The sequence below is a fragment of the Arachis ipaensis genome, chromosome B7 (genome assembly GCF_059453495.1).
Source record: "Arachis ipaensis isolate K30076 ecotype BB chromosome B7, ASM5945349v1, whole genome shotgun sequence".
NCBI lineage: Eukaryota > Viridiplantae > Streptophyta > Magnoliopsida > Fabales > Fabaceae > Arachis > Arachis ipaensis.
Genome location: NC_142442.1, coordinates 120418805 through 120437437, shown reverse-complemented (window position 1 = coordinate 120437437; position 18633 = coordinate 120418805).

Here is an 18633-nt window from a genome sequence, read left to right as displayed (position 1 = left end):
ACTTTTCTCACTTTGTATTGCAAGCTCATGCATTAACTTTAATTTTGTCCCATGTGCATTGATTCTTTTTATTTTTGCAATTGGGGAATTTTCGCATCCCCTTAATTAAATACTGAAAATAATTTTTTTTAATGCACATGGTAATTCAATTGTTTTGATTTCACATGAGCATGCTTCCCAATTTTTATTTTGAAACATCTTTATTCTTTTTAACTTTCTACCTTTGTTTCTATCATCCATGTTCCCATAAAGTTCCCCACACTTAAACAATACATAATTTCTATCTTAAGCTAACCAAGGATTCAATTTGGGATTTTTATTTTGTTTTTCTGCTTAAGGCTAGTAATGTGGTTCATAGAACAAGAGGGAATTAAAAAGCTTAAGGGGGCTAACAAGGGTGATGTAAAATATAGGCTAATTTGGGATAAGTGAGGAAAAATTTGAATGATGGCCTCAATCATCTCTTAGTATGTATCTATACTCTATAATTGGACATATAGATTAAAACAAAGTAAAGAACACCAGAATAAAAAAGAAGGGAAAACACACAGGAATAAAAATTATGGTTTGAATGTAACCATACAATTAAGCTCAAAACTCACAGGCTGTGTGTTCTCTAGCTCAAAAATCATATATCAGTCATACATGTCATGCAAGTAGAAATTAAGAGTTCCCATTATTCTCAATGTAAAATTTTTTTGGGTGGCTTTAAAGTTTTAGTGTTCCTCCTTAATGAAATGTTGTTAACTAACTAACATGTTATGCTCTATATACAAGGTGTGTTGATTGTTTTTGATTATGTTAAAGTCTCTAGTTTACTTTCTTTTTACTTTCAATTTAAACCAAACTATCATATGCTAAAGGGGTAAACTATACTAATTAATCCACATATTCTATAACTAATAAGTTTAGAATTGCAACTAAACTAAATGGCTAAAATATAAACTAAAGTGCAAAATGCGGAAATAAAGTAAAAATACAGCAAAAGAACAATGTATAAGTACTGAAAAATAAAAATAAAGATAAAAATACAGAAAAATAAACAAAATAAGATAGAAAGAGTCTGTAGTGGTTCACCAAAAAGAAATACGCTAGGGATGGCAACCTCCCCACACTTAAAATAAAGCATCGTCCTCGATGCTCATTCAAGCTAGTGTGAAGGAGTGTCATCACTGAAAGGATGGGCTGCTGGAGTCTCGGTGGTGGCCTGAGGATCTGCAGACTGGATGAGGGTAGGAGGATCTGTCTGCTACAGTAGAGGCTTTGACTGGATAGGAATCTCCGAATCTGCAGCCTGAATCTGGTGTGGCACCTCCTGCTGTGGCGCAGCCTGCTTTGGTCCTGCCTGTGCAGCTTGGGTAGGTGTCTCCTCCTCGTGATCGTCCTCCTCCACCTCAGATGTATCAGAAGGGATGTCAGGCTCGGAGGAAATGTCACCGCCGGATCGGATCATCAACTTGACGTGCTCATAACGTCGCTTGTTGCGACGCTCCATACGATCCAAGCGGGCGAATAGTCGATGCACCAAATGGTAAATAGGCTCAGGAGCAGCTGGAGGTGCAGTGGGTAGGGCTGGTGCAGCAGTGGAATAAGAAGGGACAGCTGAAGGCGTGGCTGTCTCATCAGAAGCAGTAAGGAATGGAGGTCTGTAGCCTAAAGCCAGAAACTTCTTGCTGTGAGGAATGATCTTCTTGCAGTTTGCAGCAGTCGGCTTCGCATCAGCATCCTCCTAAGGCATGTCAGCTCGACGGCCTAGCTGGGTAACCAGGTAAGGGAAAGGAAGGGTGCCTCTGACATGGACCCTGGCCATAAAGTGCCGGATGAATCGTGGGAGGTACAGGTCCTTACCCTCCATCACACACCAGAGAAGGGTGATCATAGTGGCAGGCAGCTCTGTCTCATGAGTGCTCAACATAACAAAGTTGCTCAGGATCTGGTGCCAGAGCCGAGCCTCATCATTCAGATACATCAGCTTGATTTCTTTAGGCATTGTGGTGTTCTTACCCATGACCCATAGGACAGTCGGATCAAGGGCTATCCTCTGCTTGACAGCATCCCAGTCAAATCTCAGAAAGTGCATGTCCTCTTCAGCCTTTTGGTAATCGTCAGGCTGATCTGACTTAGGCTGAAGCTGCAGAATATCCTCAATGGCCTCTTCAGTGACCAGTATCTGTTTCCCTTTGAGGTGCACTGCATCCAAGGAAGTCTTGAAATAATTGCAGTAAAACTCTCTTACCCAGGAAGCATTGACCTCTGTCAGGTTTCTCTCCAAGAAGAACCAGCCTCTCTGTTTGATCTGATCGGAGGTGTACTGTTGTAGTTCTTTTGGAATTTTCAAATTCCTCTCCAGGTACAGATTTCTGGAGGTAGCAAACACTGGATATTTCAGCTCACAGTATCGGTTTGCAAACTTAATTGGATCATTGGCAGGGAGGAGCTGGTCAGCCTTCTCCTGCGGGGTAAAGTGCTTTTCCCGCCAGGAGTCATCATGCATAATCTCCAGGATAGACATAGAGGATTCACCTCTTTTCCATTTGCCATTTGTTGCTTTGCCTTTGCCCTTACGCTGAGGGTCAAACATCCTGAAAAACAGAAATCTAAGATATAATAAAAACAGGAAAACAAGTAGGCAAATAACAAGATAAGCACATAGTGGCAAAGGAGCAGTTGAATTATGAAATGAGTTGAATAATTGTGCATTTTGGATTGTTTCAGAGTTAAAAAGCTGAGATGAGAAATTACAATCCAAAATATGTTATAAGTAGAATACCTGTTAATTAGGAGAAACAATAATCATGTCATGAGTTAAAAAAGTTGAAAGAGTTAGTAAAAAAAAAAAACAGAGGGGGAAGTTAGAAAGTGAAAAGTGGTTAAAATTGAAAAAGAGGTTAGAAAGCGAAAATCAGTGAGTTAGTAAAAAGAAAGTCAGAGTAAGTGGCATGATGATCGGTTTCTAAGTTACAAGAATTTCACAATTTTAAGCAACAGTCAACTTATATTCAAGAAAGGAAATCAGGTTGTTGATGATTCATATAGATATAAAAATAGCAAAAAATTAAAATCGAATCATCAAAAGTGCAATTTATTAACCAGGAAATCGAAAGGAATAAGAATGCGGGCCCGTGCATTCATGAAGTGGTTTGGGGAAAGCTAAGTAATGCCAAATTCAAATTGCCAAAACCAAAATATGAATGAAAATCAAAACAATTTACAGAAAATTGGGCAGCATTCCGGCTAAAATTGGATGTTCCCGGGTAATAAACAGCAAGCAGAACAGTTCATATAAATTAAAATAAAGCTGCAATTACATATACGGAATATGAACATGAAAAAGCAGTGTAAAAAGTAGCATGAAACAGTAAAGAACAGCATATGAACATTATTAACATCACAGCAACATCAGAATTGCGAAATTGATAAAACAAGAAGCACGAACAGCGCAATTATCAGGCTTAAATCCACTAACCACATGCTAGCTACCTAACCTCCTAGAATCCACTACAAACATGCATCTCTAACTAGCCTAGTTTGAACATAAACTGAAAAATATGCAAGTAACTACGAATGGGAGAAAAGTGGCGTTCGGCAGAACCTGGTGGTTAGAGGCACAAGAATGGAACTAAGAGAGGTGGTGGGAGTGGGGTGGTGTTGGTGGTGGCGCGGCAGTGACATAGGGCGGTGCAGCGGTGAACCTTGGTGGTGGCAGGGATAGTTTGTTGGTGCTGGGTTAGGGTTGGGGTACAGGGAGGGAAGGGAGAAGTTCGAGGGTTGTGGGGCGGAGGGTGGTTGTGATGGTGCGGTGGTGGTTGTGGGTGGCCAGGAGCAGAGAGGGAGCAGTGGGGGGTTAGGGGGGAGAGAATGGGGCGCGATGGGGGTAGGGTTTCGCGTCACTGGGGGTTAATGAATTTGAATCCACGCGAACGCGTGGGGCACGCAATCGCGTGGCTAGGGTGGAATGAGGTTGACGCGATCGCGTGAGCGACGCGATCGCATGGAATGGAGAAAAGGATGAATGGCGCGGTCGCGTGAGGCATGCGACTGCGTCGCTGGAAATTGTGCTAAACGCACAATTCCAGCATCGTTTCAGCACAACTCTCTGTCTCCATTTAGGGTGTTGTGTAATCCACGCGACGCGAACGCGTCGCTTACGCTTTCGCGTGGGATGGGTGTTTTGCAAGTGACGCCTTCGCGTCAGGGACGCGAACGCGTGGGCCGTTTTGTGCTAAATGCGCACCAGCCACACGATTCCAGCCCAGATTTCTTGGCGTTGGATTTTTACGCTGATTTTCAGATCACGCTTTGCGTGATTGACGCGGACGCGTGGGAGGTGGTTTTCGCAACTGACGCGAACGTGTTAGCAATGCGGTCGCATCGCGCCCTCTTCTCTTTTTTTTATGCAGGTATGCAATTATGCAGTATGTGATGCTAATGCAAATGCTATGAATAACATCCCGGTTCAATAAAAATAATATCACATAAAATCAAACAGTACAAAATAAAAATTGAAGAAGAAACGACCATACCATGGTGGGTTGTCTCCCACCTAGCACTTTTAGTTAAAGTCCTTAAGTTGGACATTGGATGAGCTTCCTGTTATGGCGGCTTATGCTTAAATTTATCCAGAAATCTACATTAATGTTTTGAATGCCAACAGCCTCCGGGGTCCCAAACTAGGCATGTAAAGCTGTTGAGCAGCTTCAAACAGGTTCTCAGGCTCCCGGGGTGATGAATGTCAGAATAGATTCCAGGATCCCAAACTTTGCTTTTAAATCCGCCTTTGTCTTGATCTATATTCTTCGATCCAGGCGGTTTAGAAATTGTATTCTCACCAAGATGACCAAACGTCTTCTGAGATCCATTCAATTGAACTTGATACCAATCCTTGCACTTCGAATTGAAGCGTGGAACCTTATTGAATCTCTTACACCAGCTCTGAGTACGAGCCATTTCCCTCTTACTCTTAAAGTCGCAGAGAGCTCTAAGCTGGCCATCTGTTTCAAGCAAACCATATTCAAGTGGAAAAGTAAAGATAAAGGTTAAGGATTGTACCCACTTGAAGGTTGTATTAGGTGGTAATGGCCTTGGGATAGGTGTTTCCAGTGGTTCTGTAAGTTCTACTCCCTCGTAATCTTCTGTGAATTCCTCCACTTCTTTGCAAACTTCTTCAACTGCAACCACATCTTGATCAAAGTCTTCGATATCTTCCGCATCACTCAAGTCATAAGTTGGAGGTTGAGAAAAATCTACCTCAACATCATCTTCATATTCGCTTGGATAAGGTTCTTCAGTCTCAGAGAATTCACGTGCGGATGCGAGTTCATTACTAGGAGAACTTGACTTGAGACTATCATCATCAAGGAAACTTGCGTCTTGGGTTATTCTGTCTAGTTCTTCATGAAATACCTGCTTTGGGGGTTGTGCACTATCCTCCTTAGCATCAATTGTAACGTCCTTGACGGAATTTTTCACAACTCTGGATTCCCATGGAGGTTCAGCATCTCCTAAATCTTCAATCAGTACTTCTTCTTCTTGGATAATTTGAGCTTCCTCCAATTGTTCCAGAACAAAGTTATGCTCATTACTGCCCATTGGGATTTCTAGTGTCTCCTTCATGCTATGTTTGTCATTAGATTCTCCACATAAGACTATTGGAGTTCCTTGAGTGTCTAAACGTCTGGAAGATAATTGTTTTATTGCTTGCTCCAGCTGATGAAGGATTGTATGAAGTTGATCTACTGTTTCCTTGAGGCGAGCTTGTGATTCTCGAGGTGATGAATATGGACATGGTACATAGGGAAGTGGTGGTGTTTGGGAGTAATTGGATTGGAATTGGGGTAAATGAGGATCATACGGTGGTGAATCGTGAAAAGGAGCTTGTGAGTGTGGTGGTTCAAAGTTATGTTGAGAGGATGGTCTATAGGTACAGGGTGGGGCTTGTTGGTAGTTACAAGGTTGTCCACCATATCTATTAGCTTGGTATGCATTGTAAAGTGGTCCTCGTCTGTGATACTGTGAAGGGTGTTGTTGCCTAAAGGGTTGATCAAGTCCTCGTGGCTCCATCTATCTTTGATTGCTCTGACCTTGATGCATGTTCCTGCTATAACTTTCGTTCCCTTCAACAATATTAGAACCAAACTCAAAGCGAGAGGGGTGAAAATTCATAGTAGCTAATGGAAATAAAAGGAGAAAATGAAAACAAATAAACAAGTAAAAGAAAAATATTTACAATAACCAATAATAAGGCACACGCTTGCAATTCCCCGGTAACGGCGCCATTTTGAAGAACTGAAGATTGACGGTTTAGAATTCAGAATAAATTTCCGTTGCAAGTATAGTTTCTAAATCAAGCAATCAACCTTTCTTACAAATGTTTTGGTTGTCACAAGTAACAAACCCCTTTAAAATTGATAACCGAAGTATTTAACCTCGGGTCGTCTTCTCAAGGAACTGCAGGGAGGTATGTTCTTATTATTGGTTATGAGTTTTGTAAATTGGAGTTTTGAAAGTAAGGAACAAGTAATTTAAATGACAAATAAAATAAATAAATAACTGTAAAATAAACTCTTGGCAAGGTATAAAAATTCGGAAGCCCTATCCTAGTTGTCCTTATCAATGGTGATGAGAATTATATTTTGCTCTCCACTAAGTCAACCTCTAACTATGAAGGTAAGTCGAGTGGGTAAATCAATTTAACACCTAAAGTCCTAGTCAATTCCTAAGGAGAGACTAGAGTTATAGGGAATTAAATCAATCAGCAAAGATAACAATTATCAATCACGATGAGTTTGACAACTCAAGAGTTACCAATTAATCAACCAAAGCCAAAAGGAGAAAATCTAAATTATTAATATAGATGAAGGAAAGCAATCATGATTCTGAAATACCTCAAATTATATTAAATAGAAAATCAAATCTAAACGTGAATGGTTCATAAGCCAAATTGGCAGCAAAAGTAATTAAAGAAAAGCATTAAAGTATCTAAAAGTAAAAGAGAAATATAAATTAAAAGGAATATTGAACCTGATAAAGAGTTGAAATTAAAAATCCTTTAAGAGGAATCATAATCCTAAAACCTAAGAGAGAGGAGATAACCTCTCTCTCTAAAAACTACATCTAAACTATGAAAAGTGAATAATTGAAGACATGATGATGAATGGATGCATTTCCCCACTTCATAACCTCTAATCTGTGCCTTCTGGACTTGGATCTGGGCCAAAAAGGGTTTCAGAAATCGCTGGGAGCATTTTTTGTAATTTCAGGTGCGTGGCGTCTGTCACGCGTCCGCGTGGGTCACGCGTTCGCTTCGGTCATGCGTCCGCGTCATCTGTGTTTTGCTTAAGGTGCGCGTCCGCGTCAGTCACGCGTTCGCATCGTTGCCTTTTTGCGCTGGGCATGCAGCCGCGTCATCCATGCGTTCGCGTCGCTGCCAGTTTCTTCAAAAACTCCATTTCGTGCCTTCTTTCCATTTTTGTATGTTTCTTTTCCATCCTTTAAGTCATTCCTTCCTTAGGAGATCTGAAACTACTTAACACACAGCTCACGGCATCGAATGGTAATAAAGGATAATTAAAATAATTATTTTTTAAAGCATAGGAAACATGTATTTCACATATATCACATAATAAGGAAGGGAAAGTGAAACCATGCAATTTACATGAATAAGTGGGTGAAGGGTTGAATAAATCACTTAAATTGAGCACAATATATACATAAAATATGGGTTTATCACCCACCCCTATATAAACCCCTCAACACTACCTCATTTTCACACATCACAAACACTTCTTTCCCCCCTTGGCCGAATACACACTTACCATCCATCTCCTCCATTTTCTTCTTCTTCTACTATTTTCCTTCTTCTTTTACTTGAGGACGAGCAAACCTTTTAAGTTTGGTGTGGTAAAAGCATTGCTTTTTGTTTTTCCATAACCATTAATGGCACCTAAGGCCAGAGAAACCTCAAGAAAGAGGAAAGGGAAGGCAATTGCTTCCACCTTTGAGTCATGGAAGATGGAGAGATTCATTCCAAAGGTCCATCAAGACCACTTCTATGAAGTTGTGGCCAAGAAAAAGGTGATCCCTGAGGTTCCTTTTAAGCTCAAAAAGGGCGAATATCCAGAGATCCGACAAGAGATTAGAAGAAGAGGATAGGAAGTTCTCTCCAATCCTATTCAACAAGTCGGAATCTTAATGGTTCAAGAGTTCTATGCAAACGCATGGATCACTAGAAACCATGATCAAAGTATGAACCCAAACCCAAAGAATTGGCTTACAATGGTTTGGGGAAAATACTTAGATTTCAGTCCGGAAAATGTAAGGTTGGCATTCAACTTGCCAATGATGCAAGAAAACGCACGCCCCTACACTAGAAGGATCAAAGGTTGAACCAAGTCCTCATGGACATATGTGTGGAAGGAGCTCAATGAAAAATTGACTCAAGAGGCAAGCCGGTTCAATTGAAAAGGCATGACCTTAAGCCTGTGGCTAGAGGATGGTTGGAGTTCATCCAACGCTCTATCATTCCTACTAGCAACCGGTCTGAAGTTACTATATATCGGGCCATCATGATCCATAGTATCATGATTGGGGAGGAAGTGGAAGTTCATGAGATTATACCTCAAGAACTCTACAAGGTGGCTGACAAGTCCTCCACTTTGGCAAGGTTAGCCTTTCCTCACCTCATTTGCCACCTCTGCAATTCGGCTGGAATTGTCATAGAGGGAGACATCCTCATTGAAGAGGACAAGCCCATCACTAAGAAAAGGATGGAGCAAACAAAAGAGCCCACTCATGGACCTCAACAAGAGCATGAGGAAATTCCTCATCAAGAAATCCCTGAGATGCCTCAAGGGATGCACTTTCCTCCACAAAACTATTGGGAGCAAATCAACACCTCTCTAGGAGAATTAATTTCCAACATGGGACAACTAAGGGTGGAGCACCAAGAGCACTCCATCATTCTCCATGAGATTAGAGAAGATCAAAGAACCATGAGGGAGGAGCAACAAAGGCAAGAAAGAGACATAGAGGAGCTCAAGAACACCATTGGTTCTTCAAGAGGAAGAAGACGCCACCCTCACTAAGGTGGACCCATTCCTTAATCTCCTTGTCTATTTAATTTTTCTGTTTTTCAATTTTTGAGCCTTATGTTTTGTTTATGTTTGTGTCTTTACTATATGATCATTAGTGTTTAAGTGTCTATGTCTTAAAACTATGAATGTTCTATGAATCCATTACCTCTCTTAAATGAAAAATATTCTAAAAACAAAAGAACAAGAAGTACATGATTTTGAATTCATCCTTGAAATTAGTTTAATTATTTTGATGTGGTGACAATACTTTTTGTGTTCTGAATGAATGCTTGAACAGTGCATATGTCTTTTGAATTTGCTGTTTATGAATGTTAAAATTGTTGGCTCTTGAAAGAATAATGAAAAAGGAGAAATGTTATTGATAATCTGAAAAATCATAAAATTGATTCTTGAAGCAAGAAAAAATAGTGAATACAAATTTTGCGAAAAAAAAGAGAAGAAAATGACGAAAAAAAATAAAAGAAAAAGAGCAAGCAAGCAGAAAAATCCAGTAACCCTTTAAACCAAAAGGCAAGGGTAAAAAGGATCCAAGGCTTTGAGCATTAATGGATAGGAGGGCCCAAAGGAATAAAATCCTGGCCTAAGCGGCTAAACCAAGCTGTCCCTAACCATGTGCTTGTGGCGTGAAGATGTCAAGTGAAAAGCTTGAGACTGAGCGATTAAAGTCATGATCCAAAGCAAAAAGAGTGTGCTTAAGAACCCTGGACACCTCTAAGCGGGGAATCTAGCAAAGCTGAGTCACAATCTGAAAAGGTTCACCCAGTTATATGTCTGTGGAATTTATGTATCCGGTGGTAATACTAGAAAACAAAGTGCTTAGGGCCACGGCCAAGACTCATAAAGTAGCTGTGTTCAAGAATCAACATACTGAACTAGGAGAATCAATAACACTATCTGAATTCTGAGTTCCTATAGATGCCAATCATTCTGAACTTCAAAGGATAAAGTGAGATGCCAAAACTGTTCAAAGGCAAAAAGCTACTAGTCCCGCTCATCTAATTGGAGCTAAGTTTCATTGATATTTTGAAATTTATAGTATATTCTCTTCTTTTCATCCTATTTGATTTTCAGTTTCTTAGGGACAAGCAACAATTTAAGTTTGGTATTATGATGAGCGGATAATTTATACGTTTTTTGGCATTATTTTTAAGTAGTTTTTAGTATGATTTAGATAGTTTTTAGTATATTTTTTATTAGTTTTTAAATAAAAATCACATTTATGGACTTTACTATGAGTTTGTGTATTTTTTTGTGATTACAGGTAATTTCTGGCTGAAATTGAGGGACTTGAGCAAAAATCTAATTTAGAGGCTGAAGAAGGACTGCAGATGCTGTTGGATTCTGACCTCCCTGCACTTGAAGTAAATTTTCAGGAGCTACAGAAGCTCAATCGGCGCTCTCTCAATTGCGTTGGAAAGTAGACATCCAGGGCTTTCCAGCAATATATAATAGTCTATACTTTGCCCGAGTTTTGATGATGCAAACTGGCGTTCAAACGCCAATTTCCTGCCCTATTCTGAAGTTAAACGCCAGAAACAGGCTACAACCTGGCGTTTAACTCCAAAAAGAGTCTCTACACATGAAAGCTCAATGCTAAGCCCAAGCACACACCAAGTGGACCCGGAAGTGGATTTCTGCATCAATTACTTATCTTATGTAACCCTAGCTACTAGTTTAGTATAAAAACTACTTTTAGTGATTTATTTCACATCTTTTGATCATCTTTTGAACATATTTTGATCATTTTTGAGACTATCTTTGTATCACTTTTGATCATTGATCACGTTTAGGGGGCTGGCCATTCGGCCATGCCTGGACCACTTTCACTTATGTAATTTTCAACGGTGGAGTTTCTACACCTCATAGATTAAGATGTGGAGCTCTGCTGCTCCTCATGAATTAATCCAAAGTACTATTGTTTTTCTATTCAATTCAAGCTTATTCCTATTCTAAGATATTCGCTTTCACTTCAACATGATGAATATGATGATCCGTGACACTCATTACTATTCTCAACCTATGAACGCGTGCCTGACAACCACTTCCGTTCTACCTTAGATCGAGCGTGTATCTCTTAGCTTCCATTCCAAAAGATCGGAGTCTTCGTGGTATAAGCTAGAATTATTGGCGGCTATTCCTGAGATCCAGAAAGTCTAAACCTTGTCTGTGGTATTCCGAGTAGGATCTGGGAAGGGATGACTGTGACGAGCTTCAAACTCACGAGTGTTGGGCGTAGTGACAGACGCAAAAGGATCAATGGATCCTACTCCAACATGATCGAGAATCGACAGATGATTAACCGTACGGTGACAGTGCATTTAGACCATTTTCACTGAGAGGACAGGAAGTAGCCATTGACAACGGTGATGCCCAACATACAGCTTGCCATGGAAAGGAGTATGAATGATTGAATGGAAGCAGTAGGAAAGCAGAGGTTCAGAAAGAACAAAGCATCTCCATACGCTTATCTGAAATCCCACCAATGAATTACATAAGTATCTCTATCTTCTTTTATGTTTTAATTATAATTTAATTATCAAACTCATGAACATTTGAATTTGCCTGACTGAGATTTACAAGATGACCATAGCTTGGTTCAAGCCGACAATCTCCGTGGGATTGACCCTTACTCACGTAAGGTTTATTACTTGGACGACCCAATGCACTTGCTGGTTAGTTGTGCGGAGTTGTGACAAAGAGGTGAGATTATTTTCGTGCATACCAAGTTGTTGGCGCTGTTTTAGAGATCACAATTTCGTGCACCACTACGCCTTTGGTTATAGCCTCTACCACAGAGACCCTAATCTCCCCGTAAATCGGTTGAACTGGTATCTCGAGAAGTCTCCAACGAAGTCGTTGATTAGCCGTCTGAGAGACATATATTCAAGCTGGTGGTTCATCATTGTCCGATGAAAGACGCACTCTAAACCCATGTAGAATGTGATAACCTTATGCCAGTTCAACGCATTCATATTGATGAAGAACGAATATACATCTTAGAATTAATCAAACACGGATCGAAGAAGAAACAGTAATACTTTTATTAATTCATAGGACTCAGCAAGGCTCCTCCCCTCAACCTAGGAGGTTTAGAAACTCATACTGAAAGGAAAATACAATGTAAAACTCGAATATGGTGTATAATTGTCCGAATGATTATGTAAAATAACTCTTAAATAGTAAACTAATGACTAGTAAGGGTAAAACAGTATTTTTAGTGCTAAAATTCACTTCTGGGGCCCACTTGGTGAGTGTTTGGGCTGAGCCTTGATGAGATCCACGTGTTAGGAGGTCTCTGGGGCGTTGAACGCTGGCTAGGAGGTCCTCTCTGGGCATTTGGACGTTGGGCTCTGCTCTTTGGGTGCTGGACGCCTGAAGGGGGCAGGAAGTTGGCATTAGACGCCAGTTTTGAGCCTTCAAATCTGAAGCAAAGTATGGACTATTATATATTGTCAGAGTGTTCCTCCCTCTTGGGCGTTAAACGCCCAGCTAGGGCCTCTTGGCTGGCGTTTAACATCAGGCTTGTGCTCCCTTTAGGGCGTTAAACGCCCAGCCAGGGCCTCCTGGTTGGCGTTTAACGCCAGGCTTGTTGCCTCCATGGGCATTTTAAATGCCCAATTGCCTTCCCTTTCTGGTGTTTAACGCTAGAGAGATCCTTACTCCAGGGTATTCTGTTTGCTGTTTTGCATCATTCTGTCTCTGTTTAAGCATTGTCCATGATCACTAATCATTAAAATTAACTTAAAACATAATGAAAACTAATTGAAAAGAAAATTGATTAAAATAGAAACAACCAGGAAATTAATAATGTATGAGTGAATATTGGGTTGCCTCCCAATAAACGCTTCTTTAATGTCTTTAGCTGGACTTCACTATGCTTAGCTTAGCAACAGTTTCGAACCTCCTGGTTCTATATCTCCTTCAAGGTAATGCTTAACCTTCTGTCTATTGACAGTGAACCTATTTTCAGGGTCTTTACCTTGAAGTTCTATGTGCCCGTAAGATGATACATTTGTAATCACATACGTTCCCTTCCAGCGAGATTTGAGTTTCCCAGGAAATAATTTGAGTCTTGAGTTGAAGAGCAGGACTTTTTGTCCTGGTTCAAAGAATCTAGAAGCTAACTTCCTGTCATGCCACCTTTTTACCTTTTCCTTATAGATCTTTGCATTTTCAAATGCATTTAAGTGGAATTCGTCCAACTCATTTAGTTGGAGAAGCTGTTTCTCTCCTACTGCCTTAGCATCAAGGTTGAGGAATCTAGTAGCCCAATAGGCTTTATGTTCTAGTTCCACTGGCAAATGACAGGACTTTCCATATACCAGCTGGTATGGTGAAGTTCCAATGAGGGTTTTGAAAGCTGTTCTGTATGCCCAAAGAGTGTCATCAAACTTTCTAGCCCAATCCTTTCTAGAGGCACTTACTATCCTCTCTAAGATTCACTTAAGTTCTCTATTTGAGACTTCGGCTTGACTATTTGTCTGGGGATGATATGATGTTGCTACTTTATGGTGAACTCTGTAATAGTTTAAGACAGAATCCAACTGTCTGTTGCAGAAATGAGTACCTCCATCACTAATTAGTGTCCTAAGGACACCAAATCTACTGAAGATGTTCTTTTGGAGGAACTTCATTACTACTCTGGTGTCATTAGTAGGTGTTGCTATTGCTTCAACCCATTTGGACACATAATCTACTGCCACAAGGATGTAGAAGTTTGAGTATGAAGGCGGGAAGGGTCCCATGAAATCTTTGCCCCATACATCAAACAACTTAATCTCTAGGATTTCTTGCTGAGGCATGATGTGACCATGAGGGAGATTGCCAGCCCTTTGGCAACTATCACAGTTATGGACGAACTCTCTAGAATTCTTAAAGAGAGTAGGCCAGTAAAAGCCACTTTGGAGTACCTTGGTGGCTGTTCGCTCACCTCCAAAGTGTCCTCCATAGTCAGAGCCATGGCAATGTCATAGAATTCTCTGTGCTTCTTCTTCAGACACACAGCGTAAGATTATTCCATCCAATCATCTCTTAAAGAGATATGTCTCATCCCATAGGTAATATTTTGCATCATGCATGAGTTTTCGGGCTTGCTGCCTGGTAAATTCCTTGGGAATAAACCTTATAGCCTTGAAATTTACAATGTCTGCAAACCAAGGTACTGTTCGGATGGTATAGAGTTGCTCATCTGGAAAGGATTCGGATATGTCAGTGGAAGGAGAAGAAGTCCCTGCTATTGGCTCAATCTGGAACAAGTGATCAGCCACCTAATTTTCTATCTGTTTTTTGTCTCTAATTTCTATATCAAACTCTTGCAGGAGTAATACTCATCTTATAAGTCGGGGTTTAGAATTCTGCTTGGTGAGCAGATACTTTAGAGCAGCATGGTCAGTATAAATAATGACCTTAGATCCAACTAGGTAGGATCTGAACTTGTCAATGGCATAGACTACTGCAAGTAGCTCCTTTTCTGTAGTAGTGTAGTTTTTCTGTGCATCATTTAATATACGACTAGCATAATAAATGACATGCAGAAGCTTATCATGTCTTTGCCCCAGGACTGCGCCAATTGTGTAAAACCTGGTCAAATTGTAATTAATTAAATAATAAATTAAATAGGAGCGAATATGGTTAGAAAATCTAGCAATCGGAATTTGATAATTTAAATATGATATTTGGACTCAGTGGATTTTTCTGAGTCGAAAAATATAGTTTTCTGCGTAAAAACGTGCACTGAATTTTGACCGACAGTACCGGCTGAGATCTGTCTGGTACTACAGCTGAGAAAATTGATTATAAGTAAATAAGGTTAAGAAATTAGGATTTATAATTAGGGAAGATAGAAATATTTAAAATGTGATTTAAAGCGTTAATCTTAAAGGTTTTGGCCCAAAATTGGGCCAACAGACTAAATCAAGTGAATTGGGCCCAAGTGGACCCAAGCCCAGTATATATAAGCCTTAACTTAAGGCCATTCAACAGCCACAACTCCCATTTAGTGGGCGAGGGCCGAAATTGAGAGAAGAGAGAAGAAAGGAGAAAACCTAATCCTAGTTCCAACTTCAAATCACCATAACTTGAGCTACGAAACTCCGATTGTCGAGCCGTTTGTGGCCACGCGTTGCTCTTCTCATCCTCTACAATTTTATCTAAGTTTTGTGGTGAGTATTTGATGAGCGGATAATTTATACACTTTTTGGCATTATTTTTAGTATATTTTTAGTAGGATCTAGTTACTTTTAGGGATGTTTTTATTAGTTTTTATGTTAAATTCACATTTCTGGACCTTACCATGAGTTTGTGTATTTTTCTATGATTTCAGGTATTTTCTGGCTGAAATTGAGGGACTTGAGCGAAAATCATATTCAGAGGTTGAAGAAGGACTGCTGATGCTGTTGGATTCTGACCTCCCTGCACTCAAAGTGGATTTTCTGGAGCTATAGAACTCCAAATGGTGCGTTCTCAACGGCGTTGGAAAGTAGACATCCAGGGATTTCCAACAATATATAATAGTCCATACTTTGCCCGAGTTTAGATGACACAAAAGGCGTTGAACGCCAGTTCTACGCTGCAGTCTAGAGTTAAACGCCAGAAACACGTCACAAACCAGAGTTGAACGCCAAAAACACGTTACAACTTGGCGTTCAACTCCAAAAGAAGCCTCTGCACGTGTAAACTTCAAGCTCAGCCCAAGCACACACCAAGTGGGCCCCGGAAGTGGATTTATGCATCAATTACTTACTTCTGTAAACCTTAGTAGCTAGTTTAGTATATATATAGAACTTTTTATCATTGTATTCACAGTCTTGGTTACTCCGGTTCCCCTCTGGGGCCGAGACCAATGAACTCCATTATCACTTATGTATTTTCAACGATAGAGTTTCTGCACTCCATAGATTAAGGTGTGGAGCTCTGCTGTTCCTCATGATTTAATGCAAAGTACTACTATTTTCTATTCAATTCAACTTATTCCGCTTCTAAGATATCCATTCGCACCCAAGAACATGATGAATGTGATGATTATGTGACGCTCATCATCATTCTCACTTATGAACGTGTGCCTAATAAACACTTCCGTTCTACATGCAAACAAGCTAGAATGAGTATCTCTTAGATATCTAATACAGAGGACCGAGTCCGAGATATTAGAATCTTCGTGGTATAAGTTAGAACCCATGGATGGCCATTCTTGAGATCCGAAAAATCTAAACCTTGTCTGTGGTATTCTGAGTAGGATCTGGGAAGGGATGGCTGTGACGAACTTCAAACTCGCGAGTGCTGGGCGTAGTGACAGACGCAAAAGGAAGGTGAATCCTATTCCAGTATGATCGATAACCTCAGATGATTAGCCGTGCCATGACAGAGTATTTGGACCTTTTTCACAGAGAGGATGGGATGTAGCCATTGATAACGGTGATGCCCTATATAAAGCTTGCCATGGAAAGGAGTAGGACTGGTTGGATGAAGACAGTAGGAAAGCAGAGGTTCAGAGGAACGAAAGCATCTCTAAACGCTTATCTGAAATTCTCACCAATGAATTACATAAGTATTTCTATCTTTATTTTCTGTTTATTTACTATTATTATTCGAAAACTCCATAACCATTTAATATCCGCCTGACTGAGATTTACAAGATGACCATAGCTTGCTTCATACCAACAATCTCCGTGGGATCGACCCTTACTCACGTAAGGTTTTATTACTTGGACGACCCAGTGCACTTGCTGATTAGTTGTATTGAAGTTGTGACAAATTATGAATTAAGATTAGAGCACCAAGTTTTTGGAGCCATTACCAGGGATCACAATTTCGTACACCAAGGTTTTGGTGCCGTTGCCGGGGATTGTTCGAGTTTGGACAACTGACGGTTCATCTTGTTGCTCAGATTAGGTAATTTTTTTTTGTTTTATTTTAAAAAAAAATTTCTTCAAAAATCTTTCAAAAAAATTTTTTCCCTTTGTTTTCGAAAATTATTTTAAAAATTTTAAGAATGAATTCTAATGTTTCAAAATGGTATGCTGAAGTTTGGCTGGCCATCAAGCTTTAGACTAACCTGGTATGATTCCTGGAATCTTGATTGAGGACTTTGAATTCATTGCTTCCTTTTCTCTATATGTTTTCAAAAAAAATAAAAATATACAAAAATCCAAAAAAATTAATAAAATCATAAAAATAAAAAATATTTTATGTTGTTTGTTTGAGTCTTAAGTCAATTTTTAAGTTTGGTGTCAATTGCATTTTTTTAAAAAAAATTTATGCATTTTTCGAAAATTCATGCATTCATAGTGTTCTTCATGATCTTCAAGTTGTTCTTGGTAAGTATTCTTGTTTGATCTTGATGTTTTCTTATTTTGTGTCTTTTGTTGTTTTTCATGTGCATCTTTGCATTCATAGTGTCTAAAAATTAAAAATTTTTAAGTTTGGTGTCTTGCATGTTTTCTTTTCTGGAAAATTTTTCAAAAATAAGTTCTTGGTGTTCATCTTGACATTCAAAGTGTTCTTGGTATTCATCTTGTCATTCATAGTGTTCTTGCATGCATCACATGTTTTGATCCAAAATTTTCATGCATTGAGTCTTTTTGATGTTTTTCTCTTTCATCATTAAAAATTCAAAAATAAAAAAAAATATCTTTCCCTTTTTCACTCATAAATTTTCAAAAATTTGAGTTGACTTTTTCAAAATTTTTTAAAATTTAGTTGTTCCTTATGAGTCAAATCAAATTTTCAATTTAAAAACCTTATCTTTTTCAAAATCTTTTTCAAAAATCAAATCTTTTTCATTTTTCTTATTTATTTTCGAAAATTTTAAAAATATTTTTCAAAAATCTTTTTCTTAATTTCATCTCATAATTTTCGAAAATATTATCAACAATTAATGTTTTGATTCAAAAATTTTAAGTTTGTTACTTTCTTGTTAAGAAAGATTCAAACTTTAAGTTCTAGAATCATATCTTGTGATTACTTGTGAGTCAAGTCATTAATTTTGATTTTAAAATTCAAATCTTTTTCAAAACTAATTTTAATCATATCTTTCTATCATATCTTTTTAAATCATATCTTTTTCAAAAATTTGATTTTAAAATATCTTTTCTAACTTCTTATCTTCTTATCTTTTCAAAATTGATTTTCAAATCTTTTTCAACTAACTAATTGACTTTTTGTTTATTTCTTATCTTTTTCAAAACCACCTAACTACTCTTCCCTCTCTAATTTTCGAAAATACCTCCCTCTTTTTCAAAAATTCCTTTTAATTAATTAATTGTTTTAAATTTTAATTTTAAATTTTTTACCCTTTAATTTTCGAAAATTATCAACTTCTTTTCAAAAAATTATTTTCAAAAATTTCTCTCTCTCATCTTCTTCTATTTATTTAATTACTTACTAACACTTCTCCTCACCCAAAAATTCGAACCCCTTCTTCTCCTTTGAGTTCGAATTCTTCTCTTCTTCATTCTTTTTCTTCTTTTCTTCTACTCACACAAGGGAACCTCTATACTGTGGTAAAAAGGATCCCTATTATTATTTTCTATTCCCTTCTTTG